Genomic DNA, 13,049 nt, shown 5'->3' with positions numbered 1-13,049 from the left:
CTAGGACGTCAGAGAAAATAAGAATTTACTCACCGGTAATTCTATTTCTCGTAGTCCGTAGTGGATGCTGGGCGCCCATCCCAAGTGCGGATTGTCTGCAATACTTGTAAATAGTTATTGTTCCACAAATCGGGTTGTTATTGCGAGCCATCTGTTCAGAGGCTCCGTTGTTATCATACTGTTAACCGGGGTTCATATCACGAGTTGTACGGTGTGATTGGTGTGGCTGGTATGAGTCTTACCCGGGATTCAAAATCCTTCCTTATTGTGTCAGCTCTTCCGGGCACAGTATCTTAACTGAGGTCTGGAGGAGTGTCATAGGGGGAGGAGCCAGTGCACACCAGATAGTCCTGAATCTTTCTTTAATTGTGCCCAGTCTCCTGCGGAGCCGCCAGCAAAAACTCACCCCTTTTTGGGCTGTGCTCAAAATATGCGAACTGTTCCTATTTAAAATATAGGGTGTACAAACCCCAAAATAAGGACTGCTATGGGTGAGGGGTGATGGTGCTGGGAAAGAGGTGCAAGGTCAGAGGCAGAACCAGCGGTGGTGCTAGGGGGCACCAGCCAAAATCTTGCCTAGGGCATCATATTGGTTAGGGCCGGCTCTGGGCACAATCATCTAACTCTATGGGGCCCATTTACTGTGTTATCGCCTAAAATCGCATTGTGGTATGTGGCAATATACACATGCGGGGACAGGGGCTCCCTGGATGTGTATATTTCTTTGTCTTAGTTAGATGCTGGAAACATCCCTTTGATATTGTAGTCCATGCAGAGGTGCAACAAGAACTTTGTGGGCCCCATAGCAACATTTTAAAGGGGCATTGTTTCTAGATGGACACCTCTTGCCACAATGGTTGTTCTATGTACAGCAGTGCCTATTTCATTATATGCCACATAGTAGTGCCCTATTTCATTATATGCCACATGGTAGTGCCCTATTTCATTATATGCCACATAGTAGTGCCCTAGTTCATTATATGCCACATAGTAGTGCCCTATTTCATTATATGCCACATAGTACTGCCCTATTTCATTATATGCCACATGGTAGTGCCCTAGTTCATTATATGCCACATAGTACTGCCCTATTTCATTATATGCCACATAGTAGTGCCCTAGTTCATTATATGCCACATAGTAGTGCCCTAGTTCATTATATGCCACATAGTAGTGCCCTATGTCATTATATGCCACATAGTAGTGCCCTATTTCATTATATGCCACATAGTAGTGCCCTATTTCATTATATGCCACATAGTACTGCCCTATTTCATTATATGCCACATGGTAGTGCCCTAGTTCATTATATGCCACATAGTACTGCCCTATTTCCTTATATGCCACATGGTAGTGCCCTAGTTCATTATATGCCACGTCACTGGCTCCCCTTCCCTTTAACAATCCATTTGAAGCTTCTCACACTCGCTTACAAAGCCCTCACCCACTCCTCTCCCATCTACATCTCTGATCTTATCTCCCTTTACACTCCCACACGTCCTCTTCGCTCTGCTAATGCACGCTGACTCTCCTGCCTACGGATTACTTCCTCCCACTCCTACCTCCAAGATTTGTCACGTGCTGCTCCCTCTCTCTGGAATTCCCTACCTCTCCCCCTCAGACTCTCCACCTCTCTACAAAACTTAAAACGGGCTCTCAAGACCCACTTCTTCACCAAACCCAGCCAAATCTTATCCTAACCCTCTGTTCTACGCTCTCTATGTACCCCATCTGTGTCACCCCTGTCTGTCTACCCCTCCCCTTTAGAATGTAAGCTCTCACGAGCAGGGCCCTCTTTCCTCATGTGCTTATCCTTTTCTTACTTTAATAATATTCAGCTGCACCACATCCAGCAGTCTTCTGCCACCTGATACTTATTCCAGCGTCATCTGCTGATGTAACTATGTTTATTTACCCTGTACTTGTCCTATACTGTCATCAACTGTAAGTTGCTGTTTTCCTGTTTGATTATTTGTTTATGTATTCTGTAATTGGGCGCTGCGGAACCCTTGTGGCGCCATATAAATAAAGGATAATAATAATAATAATAATAATAGTAGTGCCCTAGTTCATTTTATGCCCCATATTAGTGCCCTATTTCATTATATATGCCATAGTAGTGCCCTAGTTCCTTATATATCCCATTGTAGTGCCCGAGTTCATTGTATGCCCTATAGTAGTACCCTAGTTAATTTTATGCCCCATAGTAGTGCCCTAATTCATATTATGCCCCATAGTAGTGCCCTAGTTTAAATTATGCCCCTTAGTAGTGCCCTAGTGCATATTACACTTCATATTAGTGACCTAGTTCATTTTATGCCCCTAGTAGTGCCCTAGTTCATTATATGCCCTAAAGCAATGCCCTATTTCATATTATTCCCCATAATAGTGCCCTAGCTCATATTATGCCCCATAGTAGTGCCCTAGTTCATATTGTGCCTCTTAGTAGTGCCCTAGTTCATTATAGGACCCATAGTAGTGCCCTAGTTCATTATATGCCACATAGTAGTGCCCTAGTTCATTATAGGACCCATAGTAGTGCCCTAGTTCATTATGTGCCCCATAGCAGTGCCCTAGTTCATTATATGCCACATAGTAGTGCCCTAGTTCATATTGTGCCTCTTAGTAGTGCCCTAGTTCATTATAGGACCCATAGTAGTGCCCTAGTTCATTATATGCCACATAGTAGTGCCCTAGTTCATTATAGGACCCATAGTAGTGCCCTAGTTCATTATGTGCCCCATAGCAGTGCCCTAGTTCATTATATGCCACATAGTAGTGCCCTAGTTCATTACATGCCCCATAGCAGTGCCCTAGTTCATTATATGCCCCATAGTAGTGCCCTAGTTCATTACATGCCCCATAGCAGTGCCCTAGTTCATTATATGCCCCATAGCAGTACCCTAGTTCATTATATGCCCCATAGCAGTGCCCTAGTTCATTACATGCCCCAAAGCAGTGCCCTAGTTCATTATATGCCCCATAGCAGTGCCCTAGTTCATTACATGCCCCATAGCAGTGCCCTAGTTCATTACATGCCCCATAGCAGTGCCCTAGTTCATTATATGCCCCATAGCAGTGCCCTAGTTCATTACATGCCCCACAGCAGTGCCCTAGTTCATTACATGCCCCATAGCAGTGCCCTTGTTCTTTACATGCCCCATAGCAGTGCCCTAGTTCATTATATGCCCCATAGCAGTGCCCTTGTTCATTATATGCCCCATAGCAGTGCACTAGTTCATTATATGCCCCATAGCAGTGCACTAGTTCATTATATGCCCCATAGCAGTGCCCTAGTTCATTACATGCCCCATAGCAGTGCCCGAGTTCATTGCATGCCCCATAGCAGTGCCCTAGTTCATTATATGCCCCATAGCAGTGCCCTTGTTCATTATATGCCCCATAGCAGTGCACTAGTTCATTATATGCCCCATAACAGTGCCCTAGTTCATTACATGCCCCATAGCAGTGCCCTAGTTCATTACATGCCCCATAGCAGTGCCCTAGTTCATTACATGCCCCATAGCAGTGCCCTAGTTCATTACATGCCTCATAGTAGTTAGGAGACAAACAGCTCCTAATTGCCATGTTACAGGCTGCATTTGAAAAATGATACTGAGGAGCTGATTCGTTGGTACTTTATCTCTCCACTTTATCTCTCTGCAAGGCTTAGTAAATATACCCTTTTATAAGTTACATGTCATGTTAAGGAAGGTTTTGGGGAAGGATACTCTGGAATCAGAGGAAGGTCACAGGGCCTGTAGCTGGCGATGACAGTGCCGCTGTTGCTGATACAGGAGGCGACATGTTCGGCGTCTCAGCAGCTCCACAGATATTTACTGTACTTTCATATTGCAAGATAGAAAAAAAGCATCTGCAATCTGATTGGCTGGTACGGGTAATGAAGGTAATTGTGCGGGTGCCAGATGTCACATATGCCCCCCACGCTCTGTCTGACATTGTGCTAGTAGAGGGACTGCTAGGGGTCAGTCCCTGCCATTAGGGAGAGGGTTAATGAGCGCAGCTGACGTGTAACAGGAGCTGCAGGAGCGGGCTGCCCATACACCGCTATTTATAACTCTGCACATGACTTTCTCCTGGGTCACACATCAACTGGCTGCTGCAGCGCCACAATGCCGGGAAAGCGGCTGATAAATGAGATTATTCCCTAATATATCCCAGAGCGCAGGTAAGGAGGCTGGGAGTAGAGCACTGACACAGTGACCGGCTAACGGTGCTGGGAAGAGCAATCGCTGGGATTATAGCAATCAGCAGGAAATCATTACTGCAATCCAATGCTGACACGGAAACCACAAAAGCACACTTATGGGCAAAACCATGTGCACTGCAGGTGGGGCAGATGTAACATGTGCAGAGAGAGTTAGATTTGGGTGTGTTATATTGTTTCTGTGCAGGGTAAATACTGTCTGCTTTATTCTTACACTGCAATTTAGATTTCAGTTTGAACGCACCCCACCCAAATCTAACTCTCTCTGCACATGTTACATCTGCCCCGCCTGCAGTGCACATGGTTTTGCCCAGTTGTGTGCTTTTCTTGGTTTGCTAAAAAAAACCTGGATAAGGCCCAATATCCAATATATACTGCTCATTGCTAAGTCTCTTACATAATGTCCTGTATATAGTGCTCAGCGCTGAGTCTCTTACATAATGTCCTGTATATAGTGCTCATTGCTAAGTCTCTTACATAATGTCCTGTATATAGTGCTCAGCGCTGAGTCTCTTACATAATGTCCTGTATATAGTGCTCAGCGCTGAGTCTCTTACATAATGTCCTGTATATAGTGCTCAGGGCCGAGTCTCATACATAATGTCCTGTATATAGTGCTCAGCGCTGAGTCTCTTACATAATGTCCTGTATATAGTGCTCAGCGCTGAGTCTCTTACATAATGTCCTGTATATAGTGCTCAGCGCTGAGTCTCATACATAATGTAATGTCCAGTATATAGTGCTCAGCGCTGAGTCTCTTACATAATGTCCTGTATATAGTGCTCAGCGCTGAGTCTCTTACATAATGTCCTGTATATAGTGCTCAGCACTGAGTCTCTTACATAATGTCCTGTAAATAGTGCTCAGAGCTGAGTCTCTTACATAATGTCCTGTATATAGTGCTCAGCGCTGACTCTCTTACATAATGTCCTGTATATAGTGCTCAGAGCTGAGTCTCTTATATAATGTCCTGTATATAGTGCTCAGCGCTGAGTCTCTTACATAATGTCCTGTATATAGTGCTCAGCGCTGAGTCTCTTACATAATGTCCTGTATATAGTGCTCAGCGCTGAGTCTCTTACATAATGTCCTGTATATAGTGCTCAGCGCTGAGTCTCTTACATAATGTCCTGTATATAGTCCTCAGCGCTGAGTCTCTTACATAATGTCCTGTAAATAGTGCTCAGAGCTGAGTCTCTTACATAATGTCCTGTATATAGTGCTCAGCGCTGACTCTCTTACATAATGTCCTGTATATAGTGCTCAGAGCTGAGTATCTTATATAATGTCCTGTATATAGTGCTCAGCGCTGAGTCTCTTACATAATGTCCTGTATATAGTGCTCAGCGCTGAGTCTCTTACATAATGTCCTGTATATAGTGCTCAGCGCTGAGTCTCTTACATAATGTCCTGTATATAGTGCTCAGCGCTGAGTCTCTTACATAATGTCCTGTATATAGTCCTCAGCGCTGAGTCTCTTACATAATGTCCTGTATATAGTGCTCAGCGCTGAGTCTCTTACATAATGTCCTGTATATAGTGCTCAGCGCTGAGTCTCTTACATAATGTCCTGTATATAGTGCTCAGCGCTGAGACTCTTACATAATGTCCTGTATATAGTGCTCAGCGCTGAGTCTCTTACATAATGTCCTGTATATAGTGCTCAGCGCTGAGTCTCATACATCATGTCCTGTATATAGTGCTCAGAGCTGAGTCTCTTACATAATGTCCTGTATATAGTGCTCAGCGCTGAGTCTCATACATAATGTCCTGTATATAGTGCTCAGAGCTGAGTCTCTTACATAATGTCCCGTATATAGTGCTCAGCACTGAGTCTCTTACATAATGTCCTGTATATAGTCCTCAGCGCTGAGGCTCTTACATAATGTCCTGTATATAGTGCTCAGCGCTGAGTCTCTTACATAATGTCCTGTATATAGTGCTCAGCGCTGAGTCTCTTACATAATGTCCTGTATATAGTGCTCAGTGCTGAGTCTCATACATAATGTCCTGTATATAGTGATCAGCGCTGAGTCTCATACATAATGTCCTGTATATAGTGCTCAGCGCTGAGTCTCTTACATAATTTCCTGTATATAGTGCTCAGAGCTGAGTCTCTTACATAATGTCCTGTATATAGTGCTCAGCGCTGAGTCTCTTACATAATGTCCTGTATATAGTGCTCAGCGCTGAGTCTCTTACATAATGTCCTGTATATAGTGCTCAGCGCTGAGTCTCTTACATAATGTCCTGTATATAGTGCTCAGCACTGAGTCTCTTACATAATGTCCTGTATATAGTGCTCAGCACTGAGTCTCTTACATAATGTCCTGTATATAGTGCTCAGCGCTGAGTCTCTTACATAATGTCCTGTATATAGTGCTCAGCGCTGAGTCTCATACATAATGTCCTGTATATAGTGCTCAGAGCTGAGTCTCTTACATAATGTCCTGTATATAGTGCTCAGCGCTGAGTCTCACACATAATGTCCTGTATATAGTGCTCAGAGCTGAGTCTCTTACATAATGTCCTGTATATAGTGCTCAGCACTGAGTCTCTTACATAATGTCCTGTATATAGTGCTCAGCGCTGAGTCTCTTACATAATGTCCTGTATATAGTGCTCAGCGCTGAGTCTCTTACATAATGTCCTGTATATAGTGCTCAGCGCTGAGTCTCTTACATAATGCCCTGTATATAGTGCTCAGCGCTGAGTCTCGTACATAATGTCCTGTATATAGTCCTCAGCGCTGAGTCTCTTACATAATGTCCTGTAAATAGTGCTCAGAGCTGAGTCTCTTACATAATGTCCTGTATATAGTGCTCATTGCTAAGTCTCTTACATAATGTCCTGTATATAGTGCTCAGCGCTGAGTCTCTTACATAATGTCCTGTATATAGTGCTCAGCGCTGAGTCTCTTACATAATGTCCTGTATATAGTGCTCAGGGCCGAGTCTCATACATAATGTCCTGTATATAGTGCTCAGCGCTGAGTCTCTTACATAATGTCCTGTATATAGTGCTCAGCGCTGAGTCTCTTACATAATGTCCTGTATATAGTGCTCAGCGCTGAGTCTCATACATAATGTAATGTCCAGTATATAGTGCTCAGCGCTGAGTCTCTTACATAATGTCCTGTATATAGTGCTCAGCGCTGAGTCTCTTACATAATGTCCTGTATATAGTGCTCAGCACTGAGTCTCTTACATAATGTCCTGTAAATAGTGCTCAGAGCTGAGTCTCTTACATAATGTCCTGTATATAGTGCTCAGCACTGAGTCTCTTACATAATGTCCTGTAAATAGTGCTCAGAGCTGACTCTCTTACATAATGTCCTGTATATAGTGCTCAGAGCTGAGTCTCTTATATAATGTCCTGTATATAGTGCTCAGCGCTGAGTCTCTTACATAATGTCCTGTATATAGTGCTCAGCGCTGAGTCTCTTACATAATGTCCTGTATATAGTGCTCAGCGCTGAGTCTCTTACATAATGTCCTGTATATAGTGCTCAGCGCTGAGTCTCTTACATAATGTCCTGTATATAGTCCTCAGCGCTGAGTCTCTTACATAATGTCCTGTAAATAGTGCTCAGAGCTGAGTCTCTTACATAATGTCCTGTATATAGTGCTCAGCGCTGACTCTCTTACATAATGTCCTGTATATAGTGCTCAGAGCTGAGTCTCTTATATAATGTCCTGTATATAGTGCTCAGCGCTGAGTCTCTTACATAATGTCCTGTATATAGTGCTCAGCGCTGAGTCTCTTACATAATGTCCTGTATATAGTGCTCAGCGCTGAGTCTCTTACATAATGTCCTGTATATAGTGCTCAGCGCTGAGTCTCTTACATAATGTCCTGTATATAGTCCTCAGCGCTGAGTCTCTTACATAATGTCCTGTATATAGTGCTCAGCGCTGAGTCTCTTACATAATGTCCTGTATATAGTGCTCAGCGCTGAGTCTCTTACATAATGTCCTGTATATAGTGCTCAGCGCTGAGACTCTTACATAATGTCCTGTATATAGTGCTCAGCGCTGAGTCTCTTACATAATGTCCTGTATATAGTGCTCAGCGCTGAGTCTCATACATCATGTCCTGTATATAGTGCTCAGAGCTGAGTCTCTTACATAATGTCCTGTATATAGTGCTCAGCGCTGAGTCTCATACATAATGTCCTGTATATAGTGCTCAGAGCTGAGTCTCTTACATAATGTCCCGTATATAGTGCTCAGCACTGAGTCTCTTACATAATGTCCTGTATATAGTCCTCAGCGCTGAGGCTCTTACATAATGTCCTGTATATAGTGCTCAGCGCTGAGTCTCTTACATAATGTCCTGTATATAGTGCTCAGCGCTGAGTCTCTTACATAATGTCCTGTATATAGTGCTCAGTGCTGAGTCTCATACATAATGTCCTGTATATAGTGATCAGCGCTGAGTCTCATACATAATGTCCTGTATATAGTGCTCAGCGCTGAGTCTCTTACATAATTTCCTGTATATAGTGCTCAGAGCTGAGTCTCTTACATAATGTCCTGTATATAGTGCTCAGCGCTGAGTCTCTTACATAATGTCCTGTATATAGTGCTCAGCGCTGAGTCTCTTACATAATGTCCTGTATATAGTGCTCAGCGCTGAGTCTCTTACATAATGTCCTGTATATAGTGCTCAGCACTGAGTCTCTTACATAATGTCCTGTATATAGTGCTCAGCACTGAGTCTCTTACATAATGTCCTGTATATAGTGCTCAGCGCTGAGTCTCTTACATAATGTCCTGTATATAGTGCTCAGCGCTGAGTCTCATACATAATGTCCTGTATATAGTGCTCAGAGCTGAGTCTCTTACATAATGTCCTGTATATAGTGCTCAGCGCTGAGTCTCACACATAATGTCCTGTATATAGTGCTCAGAGCTGAGTCTCTTACATAATGTCCTGTATATAGTGCTCAGCACTGAGTCTCTTACATAATGTCCTGTATATAGTGCTCAGCGCTGAGTCTCTTACATAATGTCCTGTATATAGTGCTCAGCGCTGAGTCTCTTACATAATGTCCTGTATATAGTGCTCAGCGCTGAGTCTCTTACATAATGCCCTGTATATAGTGCTCAGCGCTGAGTCTCGTACATAATGTCCTGTATATAGTCCTCAGCGCTGAGTCTCTTACATAATGTCCTGTAAATAGTGCTCAGAGCTGAGTCTCTTACATAATGTCCTGTATATAGTGCTCAGCGCTGAGTCTCTTACATAATGTCCTGTATATAGTGCTCAGCGCTGAGTCTCTTACATAATGCCCTGTATATAGTGCTCAGCGCTGAGTCTCGTACATAATATCCTGTATATAGTCCTCAGCGCTGAGTCTCATACATAATGTCCTGTATATAGTGCTCAGAGCTGAGTCTCTTACATAATGTCCTGTATATAGTGCTCAGCGCTGAGTCTCACACATAATGTCCTGTATATAGTGCTCAGAGCTGAGTCTCTTACATAATGTCCTGTATATAGTGCTCAGCACTGAGTCTCTTACATAATGTCCTGTATATAGTCCTCAGCGCTGAGTCTCTTACATAATGTCCTGTATATAGTGCTCAGCGCTGAGTCTCTTACATAATGTCCTGTATATAGTGCTCAGCGCTGAGTCTCTTACATAATGTCCTGTATATAGTGCTCAGCGCTGAGTCTCTTACATAATGTCCTGTATATAGTGCTCAGTGCTGAGTCTCATACATAATGTCCTGTATATAGTGATCAGCGCTGAGTCTCATACATAATGTCCTGTGTATAGTGCTCAGCGCTGAGTCTCTTACATAATGTCCTGTATATAGTGCTCAGCGCTGAGTCTCTTACATAATGTCCTGTATATAGTGCTCAGCACTGAGTCTCTTACATAATGTCCTGTATATAGTCCTCAGCGCTGAGTCTCTTACATAATGTCCTGTATATAGTGCTCAGCGCTGAGTCTCTTACATAATGTCCTGTATATAGTGCTCAGCGCTGAGTCTCTTACATAATGTCCTGTATATAGTGCTCAGCGCTGAGTCTCTTACATAATGTCCTGTATATAGTGCTCAGTGCTGAGTCTCATACATAATGTCCTGTATATAGTGATCAGCGCTGAGTCTCATACATAATGTCCTGTGTATAGTGCTCAGCGCTGAGTCTCTTACATAATGTCCTGTATATAGTGCTCAGAGCTGAGTCTCTTACATAATGTCCTGTATATAGTGCTCAGCGCTGAGTCTCTTACATAATGTCCTGTATATAGTGCTCAGCGCTGAGTCTCTTACATAATGTCCTGTATATAGTGCTCAGCGCTGAGTCTCTTACATAATGTCCTGTATATAGTGCTCAGCGCTGAGTCTCTTACATAATGTCCTGTATATAGTGCTCAGCGCTGAGTCTCATACATAATGTCCTGTATATAGTGCTCAGCGCTGAGTCTCTTACATAATGTCCTGTATATAGTGCTCAGAGCTGAGTCTCTTACATAATGTTCTGTATATAGTGCTCAGCGCTGAGTCTCTTACATAATGTTCTGTATATAGTGCTCAGCGCTGAGTCTCTTACATAATGTCCTGTATATAGTGCTCAGCGCTGAGTCTCTTACATAATGTCCTGTATATAGTGCTCAGCGCTGAGTCTCTTACATAATGTCCTGTATATAGTGCTCAGCGCTGAGTCTCTTACATAATGGGGGTCATTCCGAGTTGTTCGCTCGCTAGCTGCTTTTAGCAGCATTGCACACGCTAGGCCGCCGCCCTCTGGGAGTGTATCTTAGCTTAGCAGAAGTGCGACCGAAAGGTTCGCAGAACTGCTTCAAAATATTTTCATGCAGTTTCTGAGTAGCTCCAGACCTACTCCTACCTTGCGATCACTTCAGATTATTTAGTTCCTGTTTTGACGTCACATACACGCCCTGCGTTCGGCCAGCCACTCCCCCGTTTCCCCAGGCACGCCTGCGTTTTCATCAGACACGCCTGCGTTTTTTAGCACACTCCCGGGAAACGGCCAGTTACCTCCCAGAAACGCCCCATTCATGTCAATCACTCACCGATCAGCAGAGCGACTGAAAAGCGTCGCTAGACCTTGTGTGAAACTGCATCGTTTGTTGTGAAAGTACGCCGTGCGTGCGTATTGCGTCCCATACGCATGCGCAGAAGTGCCAATTTTAAGCCTGATCGCTGTGCTGCGAACAACGGCAGCTAGCGATCAACTCGGAATGAGGGCCAATGTCCTGTATATGGTGCTCAACGCTGAGTCTTTTACACAATGTCCTGTATATAGTGCTCAGGACTGAGTCTCTTACATAATGTCCAGAATATAGTGCTCAGCGCTGGGACTCTTAAATAATGTCCTGTATATAGTGCTCAGGGCCGAGTCTTGTACATAATGGGGGTCATTCCGAGTTGTTCGCTCGCTAGCAGTTTTTAGCAGCCGTGCAAACGCTATGCCGCCGCCCACTGGGTGTGTATTTTAGCTTAGCAGAAGTGCGAACGAAAGGATCGCAGAGCGGCTACAAAGTTTTTTTGTGCAGATTTAGAGTAGCTCAAAACCTACTCAGCGCTTGCGATCACTTCAGACTGTTCAGTTCCTGTTTTGACGTCACAAACACGCCCTGCGTTTCCCTGGCACGCCTACGTTTTTTGAACACTCCCTGAAAACGGTCAGTTGACACCCAGAAACGCCCACTACATGTCAATCACTCTGCGGGTAGCAGTGCGACTGAAAAGCTTCGCTAGACCTTGTGATAAACTACATCGTTCATTGTAAAATTACTTTGCGCATGCGCAGAAGTGCCGTTTATTTTCATCATCGCTGCGCAGCGAACATTTTCAGCTAGCGATCAACTCGTAATAACCCCCAATGTCCTGTATATAGTGTTCAATGCTGAGTCTCTTACATAATTGTCCGGTATATAGTGCTCAGCACTGAGTCTCTTACATAATGTCCTGTATATAGTGCTCAGAGCTGAGTCTCATGCATAATGTCCTGTATATAGTGCTCAGAGCTAAGTCTCTTACATAATGTCCTGTATATAGTGCTCAGAGCTGAGTCTCATACATAATGTCCTGTATATAGTGCTCAGCGCTGAGTCTCATACATAATGTCCTGTATATAGTGCTCAGCGCTGAGTCTCTTACATAATGTCCTGTATATAGTGCTCAGCGCTGAGTCTCTTACATAATGTCCTGTATATAGTGATCAGGGCTGAGTCTCATACATAATGTCCTGTATATAGTGCTCAGCGCTGAGTCTCTTACATAATGTCCTGTATATAGTGCTCAGCGCTGAGTCTCTTACATAATGTCCTGTATATAGTGCTCAGCGCTGAGTCTCTTACATAATGTCCTGTATATAGTGCTCAGCGCTGAGTCTCTTACATAATGTCCTGTATATAGTGCTCAGCGCTGAGTCTCTTACATGATGTCCTGTATATAGTGCTCAGCGCTGAGTCTCTTACATGATGTCCTGTATATAGTGCTCAGCGCTGAGTCTCTTACATAATGTTCTGTATATAGTGCTCAGCCTTGAGTCTCATACATAATGTCCTGTATATAGTCCTCAGCGCTGAGTCAGGGCGGTATGTGCATTTGGCTTGCAGGGTGCCTATAGCTGGCATCACTGCGCATTGGATGCTCCGAGCACGCACCCTGCAGCCGGTATTACTGCACATTGGACGCTCCGAGCACGCACCCTGCAGCCGGTATTACTGTGCATTGGACGCTCCGAGCATGCACCCTGCAGCCGGTATTACTGCACATTGGACACTCCGAGCACGCACCCTGCAGCCGGTATTACTGCACATTGGACGCTCCGAGCA

General features: G+C 44.0%; 1 protein-coding gene across 2 annotated transcripts in view; it reads left to right on the top strand.

The window, feature by feature from the left end:
• The window catches only part of LOC135050369 (F-box only protein 40-like), an 81,811-nt gene that overhangs the window by 38,914 nt on the left and 29,848 nt on the right, over nucleotides 1-13,049 (top strand). Inside the window, exon 1 of one of the 2 annotated variants that reach the window (XM_063956833.1) lies at nucleotides 4,014-4,189. The exons of the other annotated variant lie outside the window; for it this stretch is intronic. The gene's annotated coding sequence lies outside the window, so the exon portion shown is untranslated. Of the gene's footprint in view, nucleotides 1-4,013; nucleotides 4,190-13,049 lie in introns of those variants that run through there. 2 annotated transcript variants of the gene reach the window in all.

This window comes from Pseudophryne corroboree, chromosome 2 (assembly GCF_028390025.1).
Source record: "Pseudophryne corroboree isolate aPseCor3 chromosome 2, aPseCor3.hap2, whole genome shotgun sequence".
Classification (NCBI taxonomy): domain Eukaryota; kingdom Metazoa; phylum Chordata; class Amphibia; order Anura; family Myobatrachidae; genus Pseudophryne; species Pseudophryne corroboree.
This window is presented reverse-complemented; position numbering and strand designations above follow the sequence as displayed.